General features: G+C 34.2%; 1 protein-coding gene and 1 pseudogene across 1 annotated transcript in view; one reads left to right on the top strand and one right to left on the bottom strand.

The window, feature by feature from the left end:
- The window catches only part of PXDNL (peroxidasin like), a 435,474-nt gene that overhangs the window by 279,380 nt on the left and 141,188 nt on the right, over positions 1-14,906 (bottom strand).
- LOC118612161 lies at positions 1,940-2,058 on the top strand (annotated as a pseudogene).

Here is a 14,906-nt window from a genome sequence, read left to right as displayed (position 1 = left end):
TTTAGTCTTAGCTATCATTCTTAGAAATTTGTTTATGAATAATACACTATAAAATTCACAGCTACTTCTATTCCTGTCTTTTATTTTGATTTATTCTCAAAATATTCACTTTTTTAAAATTTACAACAGGCTTTGATGGTTTCTCCTCTGATTGTTAAGGTGGAGCATCAAAGTCTCCAGACTTGTGCTTATGTACTTAAGACGATGATTCCATTTCATCCATAGTACAGGGACACTGTACAAATGGAAATGGTTTCACCAGAGGACAGATGTCTGTGTGGCAGCCAGACCTGGTATGCATGCAGCTGGAATTAAAGCTTTTGGACTGTAAAACAGGATTCTCTTCAAAAAAGAGAAAAGCAAGGGTGGTGATTTTTTCTGGGTTATTTCTTAAATTTATCCAGGTTTTCATGATTAGTTAGCCTATTAAGGTAATAGTTACTAGATATAGGAATATTTCATTGATAATTTTATAAGTAAAAGTTTATTACAGGGAGGAAAATTATTTTCTTGGTATATTTAATACTATATGATATGTGTATGTTTAAAAGAAGTAAATTATATATTCTCAAAAACAATGCCTTTTTGACATTATTTAAACTTCTTGACAAACAGAATTTACTTTTAATGAGTGGTGGAAAATGTCAGTAAGTCTTCGGTACCCTCCTGCCTTCTCGCCAACATTGCTCTTTTCTCCAGCCGTATGGAGGCAAAGTGATACACCACGAACGCATGTGTGCATACAGTAGGGCTCTTGCTTCAGACTGCAACTACTAGCTGTGTCATCTTGATCAGGTTATTAATGTCTCCGTGCCTCAATTTTCTCACTGTTAAGTTGTATTTATCTTGTAGGACTTTTGTGAAGATTAGTGATGAAGAAAATGAATTAGGTAGGAAACATTTGTTTTCATCAGAGGGAGATGACGCTATTTTAGTATGGAATTTTCTTGACCTGCATTCTCAGATCTAACTGAGCCCTAGAAGATCAACAGCTTCCTGGATTTGAACAGAAACACCACTGGGACATGTCTGGAGCTGTGGGCCTGGTGGTTCTTCATCCAGGTGTGAGAGATAAATTTGTAGGATGATTTTACCACTGGGGAAGGAAGGACAGATTCCTGATTGAATACAGGATTCCCAGTGTACCTTTCTGGGTAGACCTGAATCATTCATGGGCTAACCCATTAGATAAAGAAAAAAAAAAAAAAGACCAAACTCTGTAAGAACACAGCAAACAAAAAGGTTTCTTCAGATTCCACAAGCCAAATATATACCTTATCATTCCCCACACACACTCCTTTGAAGGCCATCAATCACTCATAAAGAAGTTCTCATAAGAGAATTACTCTCCCTAGTTGTTTTACTTCTTATTTCCCCTAGAGACCCTTAATTTTCACTCCCCAGACTATTCATGTATTTATCTCTAAACTTTTTCTCCCATTTCTAGCCTTGCAGAATTGAAAATGGATATCTAGTTTCCTGGTATTTATTTCTGAAGTTCTCAGGAGTAGTATTCCAGTTAATGACCTTGAACAAGCAGTCTGGCCCTGGGACCCTTAGCGCTGCAGTTATACAGGTGAGTAGTGATGTAAGGTCATCCCCAGAACCCAGCAAGCACCCAGGCTCTTGCTGCTCCACCCTCTACCCAGTCTGTCTTAGGGGATGGCCCACATATGACCATGAGCATAATTATTAGGAAAAAGGCACTATAGTATCTTCAAAGTAACTCAAGTCAAAAATATGAATCACAGTTTTACTGCAGTTTTGAAGCATTTTTCCACATACGTGTCATGCCATGTTTACAGCACATATCTGCCAACTTTTGCTTTCAGCGATGCTTTGTTTCCACTGGACATTAGCACACTATCTTGTAGCTTACAAAACTTACACACTCTATTATGAACTCAGTACATATCTACCATTAAAAAATATGTTAGAACTCTACGGCCATGCCACCCTGAATAAGCTCGATCCTGTCTGATCTCGGAAGCTAAGCAGGGTCAGGCCTGGTTAGTACTTGGGTAGGAGATCACCTAGGAAGACCAGGTGCTGTAGGTGTAAAAAATTTTTTTAAAAAAGAATTGTAAGCTGTCAAGGTCCTTGCAATCTGTGAGGTCAACCAAGGGTTGCCTCACCTAAAAAAAAAGATGATAGGTAGATAGATAGATGATAGATAGATAGATAGATAGATAGATAGATAGATAGATAGATATAGAGAGTCTAAGACATATCCGGGACAATTTTTTATAAGTAAATGCATATAGGCATACATAAAAATAAAATATGAAAAACTATAAGGAAGAAAGAAAATATGTAGAATCACACCATTCAAAAAAATACGACAGTAATTTCTATGTTCTAATGTTAAAATACGGTTAGCAAATTGTTATACAAGTGCTGTGGCAAAAATTTTTTAAAAACATGGCTATTACACATTACAAAAACCATAAACCAATCTGTATAGAATATTTTGAACATTACATATACATTCTAGGAAAGTTTTACAGAGAAAATTTTCAGTCAGAAAATATTTTTCAATAGAAGAACTGCCAAAACCATTATCATTTTCTACATATTTTTGCTACTGTGGGCTAGTTTCTACTACTTCATTGTTAAAATGTTAAAAACAAAAAGAGAACAAGCTTATTATAAGTCCTTTGCCTAATCTCCTACTATAAGTGATGAAGAACCTTTAAAGGGGAACTTGGGGTCCTACTGATTGCTGTGTGTTCACATAAACTCAAGAAGTAACAGCTCCACTGCCTTTATGGTTCTTTATTCACACACAGCTCCAGTCTTCACCTGTTTGTTGATGAACAATTGTGCTGTACATCTGTGATAGCCTTATATGTCCTGTACCACTTAATTTCTCCTGATGTACCTCCTCTTTAGCTGCAATTAAGTTTATCTTTGTTAGCCTAAATAGTCTAAGTTTTTTTTGGAAATGTATTTATTGGAACCAGTCTTTTAATAAGAAGTTCAGATAGATGATGATGATAGATGATAGATGATAGATAGATAGATAGATAGATAATAGATAGGAGATGAGGGAGATGTAGATGAGGGAGATTGAGAAAAGAGAGAGAGTTGTATAACATGACTAGAGCACTGGTTATCAAACTAGAATTCTTCAAAATCTCCCGAAGGACTTGCTAAACACAGATGTCTGGAAATCACCCCAACCCCCACCCCTAGAGTTTTGATGAAGTAAGTTTGAGGTGGGGCCCAAGATTTCCATTTCTAACAAGTTCTTAGGTGATGCCAACACTACTTACATTTTAAGAACTATGGGGACTAAGACATATTCTTGTTTCAAACGGCATGTACAATAAATTATAGATAAATAATGACCTAAACCAGTGTGTAAAAGAAGATCATAGCTTATAAAAAAAATTATGATCAATTAAAAAGACCCAGAAATGTTAATTAACACAGTATGCTCAGCCTGATTAACAAGACGAAATAAGTAAGATGATGGATCAAAGTAGAAATACATTAAGAGGTACTTTTAGCCCTCTCCTCTAAGCTCCTTTAAAACTTTTGAACAAAAAGCATCATCATAGACCACACTTGGAAGCTTTACAGACAGAATCTTAGCAAGACTATAAGAGGCAGAGATTCCAAGATGGGTTATAGTAATATGTAGGCAAATAGCCCAGCATCAGGAGGAGAAAAGCAGAGAGAACACCTGGTTTTCTAGAGCTCGCTTTCCGCTTCTCCCTCTTATCTATTGCTCTCACCTAGATTGTTTTCTAACTTCTTTTCTGTTCTTTCCTCTCATCCACTTACATGTTGAAAACCTCCAGATTCAATGAAATAGAGATTATGAACTAAAATTAGACTTGACATATTAGCCATTTTAAATAGTTCATAATCACTACAATATAATACCAACACCTATGCTATGTTTCCCCACCTAGAAGGTAGTACATTAAGAAGAATTTGGTTTGATAACTACTACCATATGTATCCACATACTTATTAGATATTCTATAGTGATTCTTATCATGAAAAGAGCAGTAATTGAGTCCAATTCACAGATCTCACATAATCACTTTGTATCTGATCCACTGTCAAAGCCAACGTCAAGACTGGAATTTACATGATAAAATTCAGTATTTAATGATCATTATAAACATGAAGGTCTAGCATAAAGTATTCTGGATGCTTCTAGACAACGTAGAAAGCAGAATTCTAAAATAGCCTCCAAGAGCCTCATTTCCTGGGATACATATCTGTATATCACACCCACCGTCGGAGTGAACAGAACCAGTGAATAAGATGAGGCATCACATTTTGATTATGTTGAGGTATGTACAAAAGGGAATTTACAGATGTAATTAAGATTACTAATTGGTTGGCTTTGACTTAATCAAGAGGGAGATTAAATGGGTAGGCCTGACTTCCTCCCATTTCTGGACCTCAGAGATTCAAAGCTATGGAGATATTCTCCAACTGGTGTTTAGGAGCAAATGGCTATTTTATGGAGACAACAGTAGGCTTCTTCTAAGAGCTGAGAATGACCCCCAAGTGACAGTCAGCTAGGAAAGATGAACCTTAGCTCAATGACTGCAAAGATGTGAATTCTGCCAACAAGCTGCATGACCTTGCAAAAGGAGCCAGACCTAGATGAGATCACAGCCCCAGATGAGATTCGATTTATGCTGTGGGAGACCCCGAGTTGAAACCCAGCCATGCTTTGCTTGGATGTCTGATCAACATAATTATGAACTAATAAATAGATATTGCTGTAAGGCACTATTGTTATGCAGTGATAGAAAACAAATGTTGTCAATAAAGTATTTTTTTTAATTGGTACAAACCTATTTCTCTAAATAGTTCTGTTTTTATTATATCCCCCTCTTACCTTTATCTCTATCAACTATACTAGCAACTTATTGTGTAAAATGGAGTTGGGTTCTAGGCCAAGATCCTTCATCTAGGTTTTTCACCTAGATGAATGTCTGGTGGGTAAGTTAAAAGTTGAGGCTATGGAAAACTCCTTTACTGACTAGATCTGCCCTATTTATTTCAGATTGTCTAATAAGTGAGGCCCTTATTCTTCAAATGCCAGTTAGTATTCCCAACTTACTATGGCAACTAAAAACATTACCAACATTTAGCAAGGCCCCCATAGAGTGAAACTACTGACCCTATCTATTTATCCTTTTGGGAACCCTATTATCTCTTAACAGTCCCAGAACACATCAAATATTTTCCTGTCTCTGGGCCTGTGCTCATATCATTTCCTCCATGTGAATATTTTTCCATCAGTTCTAATCTCAACCCCTCCCTCCCTTACTGTCTTCTCTGCACACACACACACACACACACACACACACACACACACACACTCACACACACACAAGCACTGCCATGTTCAAATCAAATGTTAGACTTAAAGCACCCATCAAATCATACTTTCTCCTTGAAGTCTCAGAACCTCATTTCCCTGATTCACACACACATATGAACATGTTGTCTTCCAACTTCTTTAATCCATTTTGTACTTTCGATTATATTGGTATATGTTGTTATTTGTTTTTTTGTATACTTCAGTTATCTCTCCCATTATATTTTAAAAGGCATTCCCACAGCAATATATATATATATATATATATAATGAATATTACATAAAGAGTATAAGTAACATAATATATTTGTTTCTATTCAGGTATTCAAATTTCAGAAGTTCCTCTGATTGAGAAAATTCAAGTATTCTTGCCACATTCCAAAGATAGCATGCCTAAAAATTAGCTTTTTTTACCATTAATCCTCCCATTCTTTCTAATAAGTCAGAAGTAAATGTGTGTAATATCTATCTTCAGTTTCTCTTCCCAATGGAGTAAGAGGTAAATCAATCTGGAAAATAGATCCACTCTAACCAAGTACACCATAAATTTGTGTTTAAACAGTTCTCTAGAACTTGCGAGGTAATGTCATAACAACCCCTAGTATTGGTTTGGTATATCCATATCTCTGTAGATAATCCAGTAAAAGGTTCCACAGTCAAGCTTTCTTCCAAGTTTAGAGTAATTCAGAGTGACCATGAGCTAATACGACAACAAAAGAAAGAATGGAAACCTCTGCTTTCCTTATTGACTTATAGATTGAAATAAGAGTCAGCAAAATAGTAATAATTGTTGATAGCTTTTCTCCTTTTCTCCAATCGAGTTCTCTGACTTAATGAGTCCCACTTAACTATCAGGCTCCAAAATCGATCTTTTTAACACTCATTGAGCATAATGAATGGAGACAAGAGCAGTTTTTTGTGACTATGAAATTCTCGTGTCTTACCACATGAGAAATAACTAAGAATTAATAGAAAAAAGATAAATTAAATCTTTACCTCATATAAATTATCAAAATAATTTCCAGATAGATAAAAAGTTGAACATAATCAAAAACTGAACAATAAAAATACAAGAAAATTTCTAAGATTTGAATGATGAAATGCTTTATAGACGTGTAGAAATGGAATAAGTGAAAATGATTGCATCAAAACATATTTATAACATTGAAAATGTGATACCTCGCAAAAATTTATAAAACTCAAAAGGTGAACAATCTAAGAAATGATTATAACAAATCAGAAAGAGTTAATATTCTTACTATTTTGTATTTTACAAATAAATAAGAAATCATCAAAACCCCAGAGGAAACATTGAAAAAAGCCAGTAAATAGACTTTCACAGTAAAATAAATATGAATGAATATTACATTTAAGAAAATTGGTCACCCTCATTGAATATCAAAGAAATGCAAAAAAAAAATTTATTTTGTAGTAAAATGTGATATGACATAAGTTAAAATAATAGTAATGATATAAAATATTCAATGGTAGCAAGAATGTAGCAAAACCAGACATCTCTACTCAGCTAGTGAAAGTGAAATTTGTAAACTTCCTCTCTGTGAAGCAATTTGTCATTATGTTTTAAGAGTTTTAAAATGTTAGACACTTTGGTACAATAATTCTATTTTTAGAACTGTATTCTGAAAATAACACAAAAATGTTCATGATATAATACTTTTAAAAAGTAAAGCAATAGCCATGATCCAAACTGTAATACATATATAGCATATAACTAGTATATAATATGTATATGCATATGTATGACAAAATGTTAACTAGAACTATTTGTGGTATGTGAAACTTAATTTCCCTTTATTTTCCAAGTTTTTTCTATAAACATTTAAATAATTTTATAATTAGAACATCACGAAATGCCTACTGAATGAAATTAGAAAAATCATATGACTGATTCAACTTGATCCAATAGTTTTATTGAGTTCTTTCTTTGTGCCATGCCATGTATAATCACTAGAGATTAAAGTTCTTGTATTCATGGAACTCATGATCCAATAAAAGAGATAGACATGTTTTTAAAATAGTTACTGGAATAAGGTATAATAAGTATAGAGATATTACAGTTTTAAAGCAAGAGACATCTAAGGAAATAAAGTAAAAGACACATATCATTCACAAAAGTAATGAGCAAACCATGGTCTGTATGTCAAATACAGCCTAAATAATTTCACATTGAAGCCCTCAGCCTACATTCAGAATGAAAGATTTGAAAGCTGTCAAAATGTTATTGCTTTTAAAATAACACTAATATTAACATTTCAATTATTATCTACATAGCACCAATGCCCTCAGCGATATTTCTTTTATTCATAGAAATTAGAAATCTAGGTTATAAGAAAATTATTTCCATTGGAGTGATAAAACTTAATCAGCAAACATTTGTTTCCTAATATTTCTTTAAGAACCTTGCTACACAACTGCTGTAACAGGTCAGTATTGGCAAAGAAAGTACAGATGTATCAGGGAAGAGAAGAGAGCTAAAGGGATATACAAAGGAATATGAATCAAGAGTATGTAGGCCTGATAATCAGACAAAGGAATTTTATCTTTCAGGTACTTAGAATTCATTTAAATGTTTTAAGCAAGAGAATAACATAATCATACTAATGCCAAAAAGAGCATGCTGTCATTTCTTCGAGGAATTCAAAAGAAAAACAAAGAGAAACATTCTGCAAAACAGAAGGGGACTAAAAATTCTACTGTCAGCTATGGATAGATCATTTGAGCAGGATATTAATAAGAAAATCTCAACTTTAAATGACACATTAGACCAGTCAGACATAATTGACATTTACAGAGTCTTTCATCTCAAAATACTAGATTAAACATTCATCTCTAGTGCATATGGAACATTCTTAAGGATAGACGATATATTGAGACACAAAACTAGCCTCATCAAATTTAAGGAGATTACAATCATGCCAAGCATATTCTCTGACCATAAAGCTGTGAAACTATTCAATAGTAAAAAAGAAAGTAGAAACAACCATGAATATGTGGAGATTAAAAAATATTCTACTAAAAAATTCTACTAAAGAATGACCAAGTCAAATAAAAAATAAAAAGAGCATCAAGAGATCTTTGGAAACATGGCAGAGTAAGAGACGTCTCCAGATCTCTCCCCTTGAAACAGCAATAAGCTGAACATCTAAAACTCAACAAAAAACAAACAAATTGCACGCTAGCACATCTGAGCGTGGAATCTGTGCATAAGAATTACCACAGGTCAGAACCCCTGGTGTCAGGTGCTGGACTGGGAATAATAAAGAAGCTACCTCTGGCAGTTGCTGGAACTATCTGCAGGAGAAGGGGGAGCAGAGAAGGAGCAGCGGGTTCATGGAACGAGTTCCCTGAAAATTCCTGCCTGAGATAGCTGCGAGTTCCCCCTGGCCAGCTGGCTGCAGGACCCAGTCAGCGAAGTAGAAAGCAGAGAAGCAGGACAGGACCACAGAGGAACAACAAAACTGAGGCAGAGTCGCAGCACCCAACCTTCAACCCACAGGGCCCCTCCCCCAATACCCTCAGAGACCGAAAACTGCAGAGTCCCAGGGGAATCTCAGCAAACACTGCCCAGACTGTCACTGACACTGACAGGGACTGAAACTGTGGGTAGCGAGTGTGATTAATATCTACAAGAAAATTTTAAAAACGTTATTAAGACTTTAAATAAAGCAGGGATTAAAGAGACTTAGAGGCCACCTACTGGAAACCAAAAGAAGAGCACCTTCTTTGCAACAGGCTAAAGAGACACCTTTATATAATAAATCTTCTTTCTGGAAAAACAATAGCATACACATCCATTAATGCCCAGTTGCAGAAATAGTCCATTATATACCATGAAAATGCAAAATAACAAGGCATCTCAGAACGAAAGAGAAAAATCTCCAGAAATAAGCTTACGGACAGAAATATATGACTTAAATGGCAGAGAATTGAGGATGGTACTTCTGAATAAACTCCGTGATATCCAAAATGAGTCATATCAATAATTTCAGAAATTTAAAAAACGAGATGAGCAGAATGAGTTCTTTAGCAAGGAGATAGAAAGTCTCCAAAAAAAAAAAAAAAAAACTGAATAGACCTTCTGGAAATAAAGAACACACTGCAAGAGTTGAAAAATGAAATAGCAAGCTTGGGAAATAGAGTTGACCAAATAAAAGAAAGAATCAGTGATATCAAAGACAGAAATCTAGAAATAAATCAAAAGGAAGAAAAGAGAAACCAAAGAATAAAAAATAATGAAAGAGAAATACAAGAACTAGCTGATACCATCAGGAAAGGAAACATAAGAAAAATGGGAATTCTAGAAAACAGAATTCTCAGGGCAGCCAGGGAAAAGAAGACGGTAACTTATAAAGGAAAACCCATTTAATTATTATCAGATTGCTCAGCACAAACCTTACAAGACAGAAAGGAGTGAAATCATATCTTCAACTATTAAGTGAAAGGAACTACCAGCCTAGAATAATGTACCCGGCTAAGCTCTACTTTAGATATGATGGAGAAATCAAGACCTTTCCAGGCATACAAAAATTGAGGGGATTCTCCACTACGAGTTCTGCATTATAGGAAATACTGAAAGGGGTCAGCTCACCTAAAACAAAACAACAAAAAAAAATTTATATATATATATATATATATATATATATATATAGTCACCTTACTCCTAATTATGTGTGTATGTGTGTATACACACATATGTATATATATACACACATATGTGTGTATATATGTGTATATACATATATATACGCACATAGGTGTATATATATGTGTGTATATATATACATATATATACACACATATATATGTATACACACACACACACACATAATTAGGAGTAAGGTGACTATCAGGCAAATAGAAGCAGAAGACTGAATTCTACACTAAGAACAAGGCATTATAAGCTTAAACATTAAGAAGAATATTCCTATAGCAAGATAGTAATGGATGTTCAGCATACATAGGGATAAATTGAGACAACAATGACTGAAATAGGAGATTCAAAGATCCAAACTCACAAAGGGGAACGGAGATAAGACACGTGCAGAAGAAAATGGACAACTGTGTGTGTGTGTATATATATATATATATATATATATATATATATATATATTACTGTCTTTTCATATTTATAATGGTAACCACACACCAAATACTCAAAACTGAAATATATAACACAAAACAAGAAGAACCAGAGGAAAAACCCACAAAAGCCAACCAAAATATAGAAAACAAAACACAAGGACAAGGAAGCACTGGAAACATCGACCTACCAGACAGCAAAAGATAAAATGGCTATAAGAAGACCTCATATTTCAATAATCACCCAAAATGTTAATGGACTACTCATGAATAAAAAGGCCCAGAGTTGCAGAATGGATAAAAACAAAACAAAACAACGACAACAACAACCACCATATTCTGCCTCAAGGAGCCATATCTCTGTTCCAAAGACAAATATAGACTCAAAGTGAAAGGGTGGAAACGATATTTCAAGCAAATGGCATTCAGAGAAAAGCAGTAATAGCAGTACTAATATCAGACAAAATAGAATTCAAAATCAAAAAGGTAAATAAAGATACTGAGGGACACTTCAAATGATAAAGTGAATCATACACCAAGAAGACATAACACTTATTAATATCTATGTTCCCAATCAGGGAGCCCTAAAATATGTAAAGTAATTGCTAACAGAAATAAAAGGAGAAACAGACCAAAACATTATCATAGTAGGGGACTCAAATATACCACTGTAAGATATAGACAGATCATCCAAACAGAAAATCAATAAGAAAATAACATCCTTAAATGGCGCATTAGACCAACTGGACATAATTGACATTTACAGAGCCTTCCATCCCAAAACAGCTGCTTATACATTCTTCTCTTGTACACATGAAACATTCTCAAGAATTGACCACATATTGGGACACAGAGATAGCCTCAACAAATATGAGAGGGTTGAAATCATACCAACCATATTCTCTGATCATAATGCTTTGAAACTAGAGACCAACTACAAAAAAAAGCATAGAGAATCACAAAAGACTGGGTCAGAGAAGAAATAAAAAGAGAGATCAAGAAATGCATAGAAACGACCGATAATGACAGTACAGCATATCAAATCTTTTGGGGCATGACAAAAACAGTCATAGGAGGAAAGTTCATGTCATTACAGGCCTATCTCACAAAGCAAGGACGAGCCCCCATAAACAGCTAAGGCTTTATCTTAAAAATCTAAAAAAGGGAAAACAAATAAAGCCTAAATCAGCAGAAGAAAAGAGATAAACAAAATTAGAGAAGAAATAAATGAAATTGAAAACAAAAGTCGAAATTGAAAAGAAAAACAAATTAAATTAAAAAAAAAAGGAAAAAGAAATGCAACGAAGAGTTGGTTCTTTGAGAAGATTAATAAAATTGACAAACCCCTGGCTAGACTCACTAAGGAAAAAAGAGAAAGGACACAAATAAACAAAATCAGGGATGAAAGAGGGGAATTGCGAAAGACACTGCAGAAACACAAAGGGTCTTACAAGAATACTATGAAAAAGCATATAACACCAAATTTAATAACTTAGAAGTAATGGATCAGTACTTAGAAAAATACAGTCTTCTTAGACTGAATCAAGAAGATCTGAAAAATCTAAATAGACTGATCAGTAACGAAATTGAAATAATCATCAAAAACCTAATAAAAACTAAAAGTCCAGGACCAGATGGCTTCACCAGTGAATTCTACCAAACATTCAAAAAAGATTCAATACCTATTCTCCTCAAACTCTGTCAAAAAATTGAAGAAGAGGCAATACTTCTGACCTCATTTTATGAGGCCAATATTACTCTGATACCAAAGCCCGGTAAGGATAACACACACAAAAAGAAAACTACAGACCAATATCTCTCATGAACACAGATGCGAAAATCTTAAATAAGATACTAGCTAACTGAATACAGTAACATATTAAAAAGATTATACACCATGATCAAGTAGGCTTCATCCCAGGGACACAAAGATGGTTCAACATACACAAATCAATTAATGTGATTCACCACATAAACATATTTAAAAATAAAAATTATACCATCACATCGATAGATGCAGAAAAAGCCTTCGGCAAGATACAGCATCTATTTATAATCAAAACACTTCACAAAATCAGTATAGAAGGAAATTACCTTAAAATAATAAAGGCCATCTATGACCAACCCTCAGCCAACATTATATTTAAGAGTGAAAAATTAAAAACCTTCCCTCTAAGATCAGGAATAAGGCAAGGCTGTCCACTATCACCACTGATATTCAATATAACACTGGAGGTCCTAGCGAGTGCAAACAGCCGAGAGAAAGGTATAAATGCATCCAAATAGGAAACAAAAAAAAGTCAAACTGTCACTATTTGCAAATGATAAGGTTCTCAATACAGAAAACTCTAAAGACTCCACGAGAACACTTGTAGAAACAATAAGCAAATACAGTAGAGTTTCTGAATACAAAATCAATGTTCAAAATTCTACTGCATTCCTATGTTCTAATAATCAAGTGTCAGAAAAGAAGTGGAAAAATAATTCCTTTTGCAATTACAACGAAAAGAATAAATATATAGGAATATATCTAACAAAACATGCAAAGGACCTATATAATGAAAAATATAAGACCCTATTAAAAGAAATCGAAGAAGATACAAAGGCATGGAAAGATATTCCATGTTCTTGGATTGGAAAAATCAACATAGTTAAAATGACCATATTACCTAAAGCACTATACATATTTAATGCAATCCCCATCAAAATTTCATTGGCATTTTTTAAAGAACTACAACAAAAAATCAGCAGATTTGTATGGAAGCACAAAAGACCTTGAATAACCAAAGGCATCCTAAGAACAAAGAACGAGGCTGGAGGCATCACTCTGCCTGACTTTAAATTATACTATAAAGCGACAGTAATCAAAATGGCATGGTATTGGTAGAAAAATAGTTACATGGACCAGTGGAACGGAATCGAGAGTCCAGAGTAAACCTATATTTATATGGATAAACAATTTTTGACAAAAAGGCCAAAAACATACACTGGAGAAAGGATGAGAAAACATCTTCAATAAGTGGTGCTGGGAAAACTGGAAAGCCACCTGAAAAAGAATGAAACTAGACTGTTGTCTATCACCACACACCAAAATTAACTCAAAATGGATTAAGGACCTGAATATAAGACCTGAAACAATAAAATACATAGAAGAAAACTTAGGAATAAACTCAAGGACCTTGGACTTAAAGAATATTTTATAAATTTGACCTCAAAAGCAAGGGAAGTAAACATTAAAATGAATGGATGGGACTATATCAAACTCAAAAGCTTCTACTCAGCATAAGAAATTATCCACAGCATAAGAAATTATCCACAAGATAAAGAGACATCCATGCAAATAGGAAAACATATTTGCAAACAATGCCTCCGATAAGGGCCTAATATCCAAAATATACAAAATATTCATGCAACTCAATAACAACAAAACAAATGATCCAATCAAAAAATATATATATATGGGCAGAGGATCTGAACAGACACTTCTACTTAGAGGACATACAAATGGCCAACAAATATTTGAAAAGATACTCAACATTGCTAGCTATTAGGGAAATGCAAATCAAAACCACAGTGAGATACTGTCTCACACTTGTTAAAATAGCTATAATCAACAGTACTGTAGAGAAAAATTAACCCTCATACACTGTTTGTGAGACTGCAAATTTGTATGGCCACTATGGAAAACAGTATGGAGGTTCCTCAAAAACCTAAGAATTGATCTACCATATGATCCAGCAATCCCTCTACTGCGTATTTACCTTGAAGACTTAAAAACTCGTATTCAAAAATATATTTCCACACCGATGTTCATAGCAGCATTATTCACAGTAGCCAGGACATGGAAGCAACTGAAGTGCCCTACAATAGATAATTGGCTAAAGAAGTTGTGGCACATATATAAGAAGACATGAAATATTGCCATTTCTGACAACATGGATGGACGTTGAGACAATTATGCTAAGCAAAATAAGCCAGACAGAAAAAGTTGAAAACCGCATGATATCAGATACATGTGTGATATAAACCTAAAAGCAACAAATGTACAGGACAAACAAACAGAGACTCATGAACATGGACTATAGACTAGTGGGCTACCTGAAGGTAGGGAGTGGGGGAAGGGGGAATGTAGACAGGTAAAGTGGGTCAAATAGGTGTTGACAGAAAGAAATCTAACTATGGGAGTTGAACACACAGTGTAAATATATATGTGCCTTACTGTTAAAGTGTACAGCTGAAACATTGGATTTTGATAACCAATGTCAACATAAAAAATTAATTAATTAATTAATTAATATATAAAATAAATAATGATACTATTTTTTTAAAGTTACTTTATTTTTACTTGCAGAAATTCAAGAATGTTTAGATCCCCAGGATACCTATCTTAATCCTTGAGCAGAATTCCTTTTAACTCATGAAGGTTCAGAAACTTGTCTTACAAAGAGATAAA

This window comes from Rousettus aegyptiacus, unplaced genomic scaffold (genome assembly GCF_014176215.1).
Source record: "Rousettus aegyptiacus isolate mRouAeg1 unplaced genomic scaffold, mRouAeg1.p scaffold_m13_p_15, whole genome shotgun sequence".
NCBI classification, from domain to species: Eukaryota; Metazoa; Chordata; class Mammalia; order Chiroptera; family Pteropodidae; genus Rousettus; species Rousettus aegyptiacus.
This window is presented reverse-complemented; position numbering and strand designations above follow the sequence as displayed.